Source organism: Pan paniscus, chromosome 22, assembly GCF_029289425.2.
Source record: "Pan paniscus chromosome 22, NHGRI_mPanPan1-v2.0_pri, whole genome shotgun sequence".
Taxonomy (NCBI): Eukaryota; Metazoa; Chordata; class Mammalia; order Primates; family Hominidae; genus Pan; species Pan paniscus.
The window spans coordinates 30,814,313-30,828,930 of record NC_073271.2 but is presented as its reverse complement, the minus strand read 5'-3'; the positions used below and the strand labels follow the sequence as shown (position 1 = coordinate 30,828,930).

Below are 14,618 nucleotides of genomic sequence, written 5' to 3'. Positions count from 1 at the left end.
CTTGTCTATGATGGTGGACGTCAACAGCAGATGTCCCTGGAAGATACTATTGTCTCAGAAGGACAAAAGGAAGGCTTCTGGGTGGTGGCAATGTTGTTCTATGTCTTGATCTGCACGGTGGCCACACGGGTGTATGTGAGTGATAAAAGTCTTAAGGTTTGGGTACTTTACTGAATATAAGTGATACGGTTTGTATATTTGTCCCAGCCCCAATCTCATGTTGAATTGTAATCCCCAGTATTGGAGGCAGGGCCTGGCGGGAGGTGATTGGGTCAGGGGGTGGATTTCTCATGAATGGTTTAGCACCATCCCCTTGCTGCTGCCCTTTCGATAGTCAGTGAGTTCTTGCAAGACTGACAAGATTGAGCTGTCGAAAAGTACGTGGCACTTCCCTCTCTCTTGCTCCTGCTCTGGCCATGTGACGTGCCTGCTCCCCCTTTGCCCTCCTCCACGACTGTGAGCTTTGTGAGGCTGCCCCAGAAGCTGAGCAGATGCCAGCACCATGCTTCCTACAAAGCCTGCAGTATTTGAGCCAATTCAGCCTCTTTTCTTTATAAATTACCCACTCTCAGGTATTTCTTTATAGCAATGCGAGAACAGCCTAATGCAGTAAGTTTTACCTAAATACAAAAGAAAAGAATGTTAAAATAGTAATTTAAAAAATATACAGAGTTTGATTCAGTGGGTCCTGCTGCATGGGGCCTAGGAATGTGAATTTTTAACATGTTCCTCCAAAGTGATATAATGCCAGTGGTCAGAAACCATGCTGTGAGAAGTTCAGCCTTAGTCCAATCTCGGGCAAGAGATAAGGCTGATGCCACCAGCATTGTTGTCAATGTGTAAGACAAAACAATGTGAACCCCCAATTGGATGATCCATTGATAAGAAGACTTGCAGGATGATATCACTTTCCAGGTGATAAATACAGCAACATAAACGCAGAGTTAATAGGTGACCTTACTGCATATGAAGGGGCACCAATAGACCCAGATTACTGAATTCAGAGTCCCTAAGCTCTGGGCCTGTGCGTCACATCCTCTCCCACTCTCCCCTCCCCACACCAGCATTAATTTCCTCTCTGCCTATTAGAGGGGAGGGTCTGAGAATCTCTCCAGGTATCTTGAAGTTGCTGGGAGCCTGAAGGGTGGAAGGTGGACAGTTATGACACATACATCCAAGTGGTCACAACAACTCCCGGCAGATGGGCCCTGAAAAGCATCCCCTCGTCCACCTGAGGCTGTTCCCCACCTTGGGGTCCCACCACCCTATGGCCATTTCGAAGGCCACCCCCATCTCCTCCTCACTCCCTGTTCTGGAGCAAGGGCAAGTGCAGAGCTGAGTCAGAGAAAACTCCCAGTGGCTGATGACCTGGGAACCCTCTTAAACCGTGGAACTTTCTTAACTACTGCAGGTTTGAGCACAGTCAAGCCAAGCAAAGGCAGAGCGGGGAGAAGAAAGTGCAAGGACGCATGTTTTGGCCAGTCCCGACTTGCTCTGCAGCTTGTAAACCTCTCATTTTTATAGTAGTTACATGAAGCACAGCAAAGTCTAAAATAAGTTCTGCGAAGTGGGGCAGCTGTGTTCGTTTTTTCTCCCGTCTCTCTAACCTTTGGAACCCTCTTATAACTCACTGTGTATGTGGCAAATCTCTCCTGAGTGTGTATGTCCCGTTCCAGTGAGGGGCATCTTGTTCAAGCACCCCTTGACAAAGCTCTGCCTCTGGAATGGACCCTTCTTGCAGTGGCCTCTTTCCACCGTGGCATCTGCAGAATAACTATATTGCACGGGGCTCTCCGCCTGCTCGGTCTCTGGTCTCAAACTCAAGTTAGTGATTTCCCTTGAAATTGTTTTTCTTGCTATTTCCTGAACTCTGGCAGCTACTTCTTTAGGGGGAATAAAGCCGGTAGGAGCAATAAATTTTTCAAAAAATAAAAACTGCCTTAGTCAGCCAACTCAGTAAAAACTTAAACTTCTTAACAGGCCCCTTCTCGGATCTGCCACTGGGATGGAACATCTGGCCAGAAACAGGATGGGACAATATCTGTTCGGCCACAGCTTAAGACACGGAAGAAAGTTGCAATTATACATTTCCCCCTTTGTGGCCTTAAAACCAAACTGTGTCCCGACCCAGCATGGCTAGTGAACCAAAGGCTGTTAGGCATTTAGAATTAGCCAGCAGCGGTGACTGCCAATAAAACAGAATTTACATATCCAGTATTGCCTCATCGCAAATTGCTCTAAAAAATTCCTTTCTGTCTCAGTCTGTTGTAAATGAGGGGGTTACGGGAACATGGTGGGAGTGACTGGGATGACTTGCTGCCTAATTTTATTACTTTAATGTGCTTCAGGGCCTGGATGTGCCAGCAAAAATAAAGGCGAAGATACGCCATCTCCATTGCCCATTATTGAGCAATAATGGGAGAGGATGGCCTTGGTCATATTCATTAGCCCGACAAGATGATGGGATAACGACATATATTCCGAGGGAATAACTGACACTGTCGCCATAATTGGGACATTTTATCATACACAGCTTTCATTTTCCCCCAGTGCTGATAACTCTCTCAGGCTAAGTGCACTCTGGGCTAAAATTTCTCAGCAGGATTCTCAGCTTAGGAAGGAAATTTTTGTACATATACATTTCTGATCAAATCAAAGTAAGCAGTTTGAGAATGTACAGTGTCTTGTTTCCAGCGAAGACTTAGGTGCTTGGATAACCCAGAATTGCATGTTTGCCTTTCGAATTCAACTTTGTTGAGTTCCTCCAAAGGTAATTCTCGAAAGAAAGAAACGGTGCCTCCAAAGCCTCTGACACCACATTCCGAAAAGCTCTCGGGATACCAGCCTCGTCATCTGAGAACCTGGGGATTCTGCTGGGTCCTGGCCTTGTGAACCTCCCTGTCTCAGGGCTCCCCACCAAGGTCCAAGTCGTGTGGGTCCAAATGGCACCACGAGGTCACCAGTTCCTCCTCACCACACGCCCTCTCTAAATTACAGACTCTCCTGCCGGCTCTTTTCATGCTTACTCTACCCAAATTTAGAAAAAAGGCCTTTTTCTTAATTCCTTCTTTTTGTTCAGGCAAATGGCCTCTCCAGTGGTCTGGAGTTACATGTACAGGGCACCACCCACACAGCCACCTCCCACTAGACAGCTCTCTGCCCCACCGCTGCCTTCAAAGGACCAAACAAACACCTGGAATCCCGACGCAGACCTGACGGGGTGATGACTCCCCAAGACATTCCTGGCTGCTCCTCAACACCCCACACTCTCCTTCTCACCAGAGCAGGCCACCCCCTACCACCTTCTTGATTCTACCATCTTTCTAGAAAATTCTGTGTGGGCTTACATGGTGAACACGTTCCATCAAGTAAGCACTTTTCTCTACTCTGCCCAAATATAATGAAAAACAATTTGGAGGTGGTGGAGAGAAGATAAAGAGGCCACAAAGCGGTAATATTTTAATTGGGTATTTTCTGATAACTGGCTTTCAACCGAGGAGGCAGGACATGCATCCGTGTGCAGGGAAGGATGCCAGTCCCTGCAGAAAACCAGGAGAAAGACATGGCGTCTGGTGGAGGGATCTGGGAGCAAGCAGCTGATTTGGATCCATCGCAGGATGTGGAGAGTGAATGAGTGATAATGGGCCGCTCCATTCCAGCGTGCCAGGGGGACTTCAGGCTGAATAAAAACAGTAGGTGACCAGAGGAGGCCAGAGTCAGAGACAGAGTGAGGTGTGGGAGGCCAGAGAGTTGTCCTCAGAGGGGAACAAAGGGGCCAGAAGACCCAGCCAGGGCTCTCTCTGTTGGCAGCTGAACCAAACTGATGAAAAGCCAGAGAGAAAGAGTTAAGGCAGACCAGACGGGAGGTGACTCCCTCCTCCCAGTCCCACCCACACACTTCCCTGAATCCCTTCCCGGCCTTTTGCTGGATGCCCAGTGGCCTCACACGCTTTGGACACTGGCAGTCAAACATGCATTTCGTGGCCAAGCAGGAAGATCTTGGCCTTCAAGCCACACAGCCAGCCCTCCCCACCTCCGCTGCGCCTGCCCTGCCCATGGAGGCTGGGTGTCAGTCCCTGAAGCACAGGAAATTTCACTGCATGTACAACTGACGCTAGGGGGTTGACGTAGGGGGTTGATGAACACCCCTCGTGGAATGTGTGAGTTGTAAACTCAACCCAGGAGAGCCTGAGGGATATTACTGTCAGCATCTGGCATATGGAATGGCGGGTGCTTGTGAAAGAGACACGCGGGAGCCCTGGCTGCTCGCCACGCCCCCAGCCTGCGCCCCCACGCCTCTGCATGGAGGCCTGATATTTGGATCAAGACAGGACCCAGAGATTGTCCCATCCCCTGCAGACGGTCCTGGGACACGGGCAGGGTTCAGCCCTATTGGGTCTTCTATTGCTTCCACGAGGAAAAGGTGGGGGAGCTGGGGTCTCTCTGCCCCTTTCTATGAGGATTTCCGGAGTCAACAGCCCCCCATCTTCGGTCATCAGGGTGTTCCTAGTGCACAGGAAACGCTCACAAAATGACGGGGGCCTGAATCCAGTGGCTCCCATGCGCCTGGGGCCGGGTCCCCCGTAGAAAGTGCCTCACAGCTCCTCCCTGCTCATTCTTTCCTGGGCCAAAGTCCATGAGCTTTTTCCCTTCCAGAAGTTCACAAATTCTCACTACTAAGAGATCACCCACTGAGAGTCACATCTACGGGAGGAGGAGAAGAGGAGGTGGGAGAGAAAGTGGGAGGGCCTGAGTCACCCGCAGCAAGTCCGCCAGGCTGCCTTCTGTGCCCAGCCCCCAGTCTGATGGTTATAACTTAAAATGCAATATTTAAATTGATGAGACTTCTTGATTTTGAATAGTTCTGTAAATTAAAAAAAAATTATGAGTCTATCCATTTGCCTGAGGAGTTGAAATTTCCCTTTTCAGGCAACATCAGGTTTCTCCAAGGCAACATGATGGACGGGAATGGGTGCTGGCGTTGGAGCCAGGGAGAGCTGTTGGAACCTTGGCCCCCTACTTACTAATTGTGTGGCCTCGGGCGATTCAGTTGTTCTCCCTGAGCCTCAGTTTCTCCCTTTTTTAAAAAAATAGGGATACATGCACCTACATCATGCAAGATCTGTGTGTGATACACTGGAATCCCTGGACACCCAATAAAGGTAGCTATTATTGTCATTATCATCATCAACATCATCATCATTACTCTTCCAAACCTGAACACACCAGAGCAGACAATTACGGAGTGCAGGGTGCCTTTTAACGAGCCTCAATTAGTGAGATTTTTATGCCAAATTGTGCAGTCCTTAAAGAACCACTGATTTTTTTTTCTCCTAAAAAGTAACACATCCTATACCTACTCCAAGTGAAAATTAAAAACTTAAGTCCCTTTCTAAATTGCAAAGCAAACAGATCTTCAGCCAGGAGACAAAAAGGCAAAAATCCCTGGCCAGGCATTCGTATCTAGGAGCCAGACAGACCTCTTGTAAAAGGTCCAGAGAAGGGCTCACCTGGACGGCTGAGCACACCTTGACCCGTGGCGGAGGTGGCAAGCGTCCAGAGAACTGCTTCCTTTTCCAGAAATGACACCACAGTCCTCTGTAGCGGTGAAAAGGCTAAGGTCCTTTCTGACTTTTGGGGTTGGTGCTAAGAAAGCCTGAGCAGTGGGTGGCTGACTTTTTTCTACCACCCCCTCGAAGAGAGGGAATTCCAAGGAATGGGAGGAGAACACAGCCACTCCCCATGACAGCTTGAAGTTCAACACCATGGGAACGCAGAAGCACGTGAAGAAGGGTTATAATGATACAGGAGTTAAAAAGAAATTATTTAGGCAGGTAGTGAGGTAAGGAAGTCCTCACTAAGGTTTCCCTTTTAATAAAAAGCAGCCTCCAAATCATTTCTCTTATTCTTTTCTTTTCTTTTTTTTTTTTTTTTTGAGACGGAGTCTCGCTCTGTCGCCCAGGCTGGAGTGCAGTGGCGCGATCTCGGCTCACTGCAAGCTCCGCCTCCCGGGTTCACCCCATTTTCCTACCTCAGCCTCCGGAGTAGCTGGGACCACAGGAGCCCGGCACCACGCACGGCTAATTTTTTGTATTTTTAGTAGAGACGGGGTTTCACCGTGTTAGCCAGGATGGTCTCAATCTCCTGACCTCGTGATCCGCCCTCCTCGGCCAAATCATTTCTTTTCTAACAAAAAGCAGCCTATAAAATCAAGCTGCAAACACGGATAAGCAAGCTGGAAGCTTACACCGGTGAATGCCGGCAGATGTGACTATAGGAAAAGGCCACCTGGGGGCCAGGTATGTTCAACATGGCGGCTCCATCTTCCCTTTGCTTTATCAACCACGTGTACAGTGAAGGAACAGGCAACGTGGCTCCAGCCGGCTTAAAAAAAGATTAGGGTGGGGTGGTAGCCAGCTTCTTCCTGCCCTATGTAAACATCATGCCCGGTCCTACCAATCTTTGGGCTCTATTTAAATCAAACACCACCTCCGCAAGCCAGTCTATAAAACCCCATGCACTTCACCACAGGAACAGAAGACCCACTGGGGTGCCCCTGTCTCTCTGCAGGAAGGAGAGCTCTTCTTTTTTCTCTTTCTTTTGCCTATTAAACCTCCGTTCTTAACCTCACTTCACGTGTATCTGTGTCCTTGATTTCCTTGGCATGAGGCAACGAACCTCTAGTATTACGAACGATGCTGCTTCAATAACAAGATGCAGGAGGAACAAACTAGCCCATTCCTTCGCAGAACAGGAATTAAGGAGAATACCCTCCAAAAAGCAACAGTTTCTAAGGTGACTTTAAAAACAGATAATAGGTCAGGTGTGGTGGCTCACACCTGTAATCTCAGCACTTTGGGAAGGCCGAGGTGGGCAGATTGCTTGAGCTCAAGAGTTCAAGACCACCCTGGGCAACATGGTGAAAGCCTGTCTCTACCAAAAAAAAAAAAAAAAAAAAAAAATAGCCAGGTATGGTGACATGCGCCTGTAGTCCCAGATCCTTGTGAGGCTGAGGTGGGAGAATTGCTTGAGCCCAGGAGGTCGAAGCTACAGTGAGCTGAGATTTCCCCACTGCACTCCAGCCTGGGTGTCAGAGGGAGATCCTGTCTCAAAAACAAAACAAAACAAAACATCACAGCTACCATTCACTGACTACCTACTCTGACTTCAGAAGGTTCTAAATCATTTGTGGATGTTGCTGAATTTAATCCTCTTAAAATCGTGTAAGACATGTCCTATTATTCGTCCCATTTTATAAACAAGGAAACTGAACTTCAGAGATGCTAAATAACCTGGCCAAAGATGCAAATAGACTTCAAAGAATAAAGTGCGCTCTCTCTCTCGCTCTCCTCTCTCCACTCAATGGCCCCACTGTCTTTCCTGGTGCTCAAGATGGAAACTGGACTCTTCCCTACCCTTTACCTGATCATCAGTCTCTTGCCCAGCACAGCGTTTCTGCTTTTGAAGCCGCGCTTGCCGGGTCTCAGAGCCTCGGGCCTGGGGGGTCTCTCTGGCTGGAATTCCTAACCCGTATCCTGGACAAGGTTAACCCTGATAAGATGCCATTTTCCTTAGGTCATTCTGCTGGAATGTTATTAAAATGCAAATTGGAATCACAGTGCTCCCAGGCAGTGTGACCACTGGCAAGTCACCTGACCTTCTAGTGTCTTGTCTTTCTTCATGTACAATGAAAGCATAATAGTACTTACCTCTTAGTGCTGGATAAGAATTAAATGAGATGGTACACATACAACGCCTAGAACAATGCCTGACACAACACTTAGGACCTTGGATAATCTGCTCTCCTTCCTTCCATCCTCCCTTCCGTCTGTCTTTCTCTTTCATTCCTTGCTTCCTTCCTTCCTTCCTCTTTCCTTCCTTCCTCCCTTCTGTCTTTCTCTTTCCTTTCTTCCTTCCATCCCTTTCCTTCCCTTCCCTATCTCCCTCCCTCCCTTCCTTCCTTCCTCCTTCATTCCTTTGGTCTCTTTCCTTCCTTCCTTCTGTCCTTCCTTCCTTCCTTTAGCACCCAATTGGTTACTAATTGTTTCCTGTAGGTGACATTCCTTCAGAGCAGGACAGTGTCAGCCTCCCTACAGAACAAGTGCTAATGCCTCCTTGTGGCGTGGCCCATGTGAATTTTCTTCCCACTCCCCATGGAAGCACAGGGCCAGGACCACGGAAGGTACCCCATGAAAACTCACATCATGGAGCACATGACCACTGTCCTCACAGGTCTATGAGACTCCTCATTACAGGCAGCTCCTACAGAGACAATGAAACCCTGTCCTCACAGGCCTATGAGATTCCTCATCACAGTGAGCTCCTATAGAGACAGCGAAACCCTGTCCTCACAGGCCTGTGAGATTCCTTATCACAGTGAGCTCCTAGAGAGACAGCGAAACCCTGTCCTCACAGGCCTATGAGATTCCTCATCACAGTGAGCTCCTATAAAGACAGCGAAACCCTGTCCTCACAGGCCTATGAGATTCCTCATCACAGGCAGCCAGAGACAGCAAAACCACTCCTCCTGAAGGAGAGCCTTGGCAGGCCCCGCAGTTCTCCTGGCCTCAACTATCCCCAAATGTCTCCCCAGCTTGCCTGTCAGGGGCTCCTTTCTCCACCTACCCAAAATGACAATCACTGTGTGACCAACTCACCCTGGTTTGCCCAGGACTGTCCTGATTTTAAAACTGAAAATCCCACCATCTCCCCCTAAGTCCTGGGCAAGCTGGGATTATTGGTCACCCTATTGTCTGCCCAGATAAAAGCCTTATTTTTAGATGGGGAAATATCATTGTTGATGTTTTCTTCACCAAGAAGCAGGCCTTTGCTCCTCGCTAATGAAAACACCAGCATAGATGCATCCATCAGACTTGATGGTTAACACTTTGAATGCTGAGGAGGTGGGACCAAAGATAGGGAAATAACAGCTGCTGAGAAGAGAAGGGAAGGGGAGGGGAGGGGAAGGGACCAGATAAACAGGGCTGAGGTCTGTCAGTGTTCAGGGAAGAGATGAGAATTTAAGACAAGCCTAACAAACTCCCCAAGTCTGTGGAGAACCAGCTAATACAGGGACGGCCTTTCCCCTCCTGGCTTTGGCCACCTTTGGAAAAGTCTGCTGCTCAGCTCAACTAGAGATGCAGTTAAAAATCACTGGTGTAGCACAGGTGGCAAACCTACCCCAGAATTGTGACAGACACTCCAGACCAAAGGGCACCACCCAAATGGGCCAGACACCAGGCCCTCCTCATTTCTGAATCTCTAAATCACTCTCAACAAAGGCTGCAATTTCTCTTTGATCCTCTATACTGTCCTTGGATTAAAGAGAAAAGCAAGAATCTCTGTCCAAGTCCAATCAGGAGACCCTGCAGGCATCCCCAACCCATCAGCAGCTGGTGAGAAAAGAGTGCCCTGTGCACCTGAACGGGTGCCGCGTCCCAGGAATTTAGAGATCAAAAGATCAGTATCGATTCATACATGCCACCTTGGAACATGCCCCCAATTCTCATTCTAAAAAGGAGATACATAATTACATGCATTTCTCAAAATAATACACCTGAGGCCTTAAGAAGATCGCAGATTCCAGTTCTGTCTTTTACAAATGTGATTATGAGCAAAATGGCTATGTTGCAAAATAATAATGGTAATGATGAAAGTGATAATGATAGCAACTAACACATATGGAGCATGTGCTCTGTACTACTCATGGTTCTGAGCACTTGTATCAACTCAGATTTAATCCTAGCAACAACCCTATCAGGTGTAGGTACTACTACTATCTCCATTTAAGAAAACCAAGACACAGAGAGGTAGAGAAACTTGTCCAAGGTCACAAAGCAGGATTTGAACCCAGGCAGTCAGCTAGGATCCATTCTCTCATTCCCACCCTGGACAAATGGAGGGGACCCCAGGGCCAGCAGGGTCCTTCCTCAGAGTGATGGGAGTTGGCTTATTTATTTGTTTGTTTGTTTTACCCAGCTCTGCTCTGTAAGGTTTGGAATCCATGGTGATAAGAGAACACATATCAGAAGCAGGTGGAAAGTGCAAAGTACAAACAGTGGTTAGGACAGAAAATGGAGCTGGGTTGAGGCTGTAAAACATGCATGCCCTGTGTGCTTGGGGCATTGGAGAGAAAACATTCGGCAGCCCTGGTGGACAACTTTGGTGGCCAGGTAGGCCAGGGATGGGGGGGTCTCTAGTCATGTGTGCATATTCTGTCCCCTCTGTAGGAAACCCTTGCTACAACTCCAGATGACAATGGGTTTGATGTTGCATTCCCCCACACCAACACCTAGAGTGCAAAATGTCCTTCTGCCTTATTAACAACAGGCCTCATCCTCCATTCCCATGCCCTTGGCCAACCTAGTGGGGCAGACATCCACCTGCAGAAACCAGGAAGTCCTGCAAAGCCTGCATCTGGGCAAACAATTCCACCTTTTCTTCCAACAAGGCAGGCAGGGCCATGGATCTCCTTGGAAAATCTCATCGAATCTGCTTTAATCCAGGCCATCATGGCCCCAGGTAGCACATTTCATGTCGTTTAGCCAAAAGAATTTGGGTCTGGAATTTTTTAAGGCAGGTAAAACCAATGTCTGCCTTGGCTATGAATAGCTTTCAATAAAAGCACCCAGAGAGCATAGCACACCAAGTAAGGCCACTTCCTCATGTAGGAAAGGGACTTTTCAGACTTGCTTTTCTCATTTCAGAGTCTGAGAAGACACTGGTTAGGGTCAATAGGGCAATCCCCAACACAGCCAAGCAAATAACCACAAACTGACTTTCCAAATAGGTCAACCCTTGACCACACTCTCTCTGGCCATGGCCTGGAATGACCATGACAGAATGTGAGAGAACAAGCTCTGGGGCATTTACTCGTGCAGTAGGAAGAATAATGGCCTCTCAAAGATGTCCATGTCCTAGTTCACAGCATCTGTGAATGCATTACCTTGCATGGCAAAAATGACTTTGCAAATGATATCAAGGTTATGGATTTTGACATGGGGAGATTATCCTGGATTATTAGGCAAACCCAATCTCATCACATGAGCGCTTGAAAATGAGAACCTTTCCCAGCTGTGGTCAGGACAGGTTTGACTAGGGAAGAAGGGTCAGAGAAATGAAATATGGCTGGAGTAAAGACGGAGGATGGGGCCATGAGCCAAGACATGCAAGCAGCCTCTAGAAGCTGGGGAGGTGAGGACCTGGATTATCTCCTAGAGCCTCCAGAAAGACATGCAGCCCTGCTAGTGCCTTGATTTTAGTTCAGTGAGACCCATGTCAAGTTTCTGATCAACAGAACTGTGAGTTAATAAATTGGAGTTATTCAAAGCCACCAAGCTTGTGGTGTAATTTGTTATGGCAATGATAGGAAATGAATACAGCTGAATTTCCACATGGGAATCCTCAACTTTTCCCCAGCACAGTTCAGCAGGTCAACTACTCATCAACATGCAGAGGGAGGAAACCCTGAAGCAGGTAGTACTTAGCCTATTTCAGAAACTTCCTGCATAGAGCCACTCTGCTCATTTTCCAAAGACTTGCATGATGGCCATGGATGCCATGGAGAAAAAGTGAGAATCCCTGCACCGAACCTCTAACAACCAAGGTGTATTAGTCCATTCTCACATTGCTACAAAGAACTACCTGAGATGGGGTAATTTATAAAGAAAAGATGTTTAATTGGCTCATGGCTCTGCAGGCTGTACAGGAAGCATGGCTGGGGAGGCCTCAGGAAACTTACAATCATGGCAGAAGGTGAAGGGGAAGCAGGCACGTCCTACATGGCTGGAGAAGGAGGAAGAGAGCAAAGGAGGAGGTGCCACACAGTTTTAAACAACCAGATTTCAGCCTGGGCAACATGGTGAAAACTTGTCACTACAAAAAAACACAAACAAAAAATAGCTGGGCATGGTGGCATGCACTTGTGGTCTCAGCTACTTGGGAAGCTGAGACTGGAGGATTGCTTGAGCCCAGGAGGTCAAGGCGGCAGTGAGCTGAGATCACACTGCTCCACTACCGCACTTCAGCCTGGGCAACAGAGCGAGACCCTGTCTCAAAAATAAAAAAGAGAAACAAAAAAATAACCAGATCTTGGCCGGGTGCGATGGCTCACGCCTATAATCCCAACACTTTCGGAGGCTGAGGCAGGAGGATCATGAGGTAATGAGATGAAGACCATCCTGGCTAACACAGTGAAACCCTGCCTCTACTAAAAATACAAAAAAAAAAAAAAAAAAAAATTAACTAGGCGTAGTGGTGCCTGTAGTCCCCAGCTACTTGGGAGGCTGAGGCAGGAAAATGACGCGAACCCAGGAGGCAGAGCTTGCAGTGAGCCGAGATCGTGCCACTGCACTCCAGCCTGGGCGACAGAGCAAGACTCTGTCAAAACAAAACAAAACAAAACAAAACAAAACAACAACAACAAAAAACAGATCTCATAAGAACTCATTATGAAGAGAACAGCAAGGGGGAAGTTCTCTCCGTGATCCAATCACCTGCCATCAGGCCCCTCCTCCAGCACTGGGGATCACAATTCGCTGTCAGATTTGGGCAGGGACACAGATCCAAACCCTGTCACAAGGCAAGACCACAACTCCTCTACGTCGACTTGTGAACTATAGTAACTGTTTCGACCTGAACTGTGGGGAGGCCTGCTTGCTCCTTCACATCACCTTTGGGACCACAGCTTCTAATGGACAAGCTCCAAATGGAACTTTCTATTTGGATTCACATGGTTATTTTTCGCCAATTTTTCAACTTGGCAAGAGTGATTTGAGGTCCCTCTAGCCAAAAATCTAACAGGGCACAGACCTGGATCATCACCACAAGAGGATGAAGGGACTACCCATGACATTTTGCCTTTTTAAATCTTGGTTCCTTACTATGGTTTTTAGAACCTACCCTCAAACGTCAAGGTAGGGAAACAACTTCTGGAGGCCATTGGTGCCCCCTAGTGGTCAAGAGATGCACTCATTTATCACTTTCCCTTTTAGGGTCTCCATTCCTAATTAGGTTTTGTGGGAAAATGCTACAAGTTAGTTTTTAGCCCCTAGTAGGGGACTAAACCATCTAGATTTCCCTGGGACTCAGTGATTCCCTGCTACACAGGATTTTCAGTTTTAAAACCAGGAAAGTCCTGGAAAAACTAGGACAAGCTGGTCTTTCTAACCCCTGACAGACCTCCTAGACTTCACAAAAGAATCACCGGAAGAAGGCAATGTCTTTTCGTCTAGGCACCTCAAACAGAATTAGGACCTGAACAGTGTGCTTTTAAAAATGCATCTTGATTTGAGGTCAGCAGCTAGATGGTGCATACTTTGCCTTATGTTAGGAAAACAGCAATTTATGATTGGTAAATTATTTCTCGACTCTCATTAAAGAACAAGGGGTGGGGCTGGGGAGGAAGTCCAGTGGTGGGAGAGTAGGGTCACCCCATATGCTGGCAGAGCAGACCAAGAAAAAGAAATTCTAATTATCTCTAAAAGTGTTCAGACTCAGCTTTCTCAATTGGTTCAGAATTCCCCAGCTCTTCTGCAAAGTTCTTTAGAAATGCATAGCTCCCTGGAGGTGGGGATCCGGGGAGGCACCTGCCTTCTCTTCCTCTTTCCTTATAATGTTTTTAAGTTTTAAAGAGGCCAAAGGCCTAGAGCAATCTATTAACAAAGAAAAAAGTCCAGTCCTTCAAACATACTCAGGTCAGTTTCAATGACCAATATATGAAACTTCTCTGCAGCTGGGAGCTGGGAATTGTATTGTACTTTTTGTTTACACTGAAACTAGTGAGTAAACAGAAATATCTTAAGGGTTCTTAAGGGAATTATTATGAGATCAGGTTTAGAGCCAATATAGATTTTAGAACACTTCCTTTTAAAAGACGCCAGAAATCAGAGGCTTTGCAGTCAGGTAGAAAGCAGGTGATCATCTATGTGGTATGATTTGCGAGATCTGGGAGAATCCACCTATCTACAAATGCCCCCACCAGCCTTTCATGAAAGTCTGAATCACAGAGGATTGTCTAGAAAAAAGCCACAGTCCGTCAAGGTACATATGTGGTCATCTTCCCTCAGGCCAAACTAAAAGGGGGCACCAGCTCCAGTGACCTCTAACCTCCCCATGAGTTGACACTATCTGTCCATTTCCTTATACACAAAGTGAAGGTGTTCGTTTTCATAACTTTTCTATACCTTCTCAATGGTGACACCTTCTCAGAGGTGGCTGAAGAAGTGGCAAAGCTAAATGAACACTCTTGTCTTAATAAATTACATTTTGTAAAGACATGCTTGTCAGATCTCTTTCTAAAAAGTTTGAGGCAGTTTTGAGAAACTGTCTTAGTGACTACAGCTGGTCATTGTTGCCATAAAGTATCCTAGTATTCAAATGTTAAAATTAAGTCACCTGGAATACTGAAAAAAATAGCAACCTAAAATACTAAGAAGATTTGGATTGCTAAATTAAAGTTCTCAATAGATCTCATGGATGACACGTTCATTGAAAAGTTTTGCTTCATTTTAAAGGGCAAACAGAACAAGAGCCACCTGTAGTCAATTACATCATCAGTTTCTCCTGCAGTTGCCTTCCTTAATGGAACAATTTCAACAAAAAAGCAAGCAAATGAACGG

At 47.0% G+C, this 14,618-nt stretch overlaps 1 protein-coding gene across 1 annotated transcript in view; it reads right to left on the bottom strand.

Annotated features, from left to right (window-relative positions):
- CLIC6 (chloride intracellular channel 6) overlaps positions 1-14,618 on the bottom strand; it is a 49,197-nt gene that overhangs the window by 12,275 nt on the left and 22,304 nt on the right. The gene's annotated exons all lie outside the window — the stretch shown is intronic.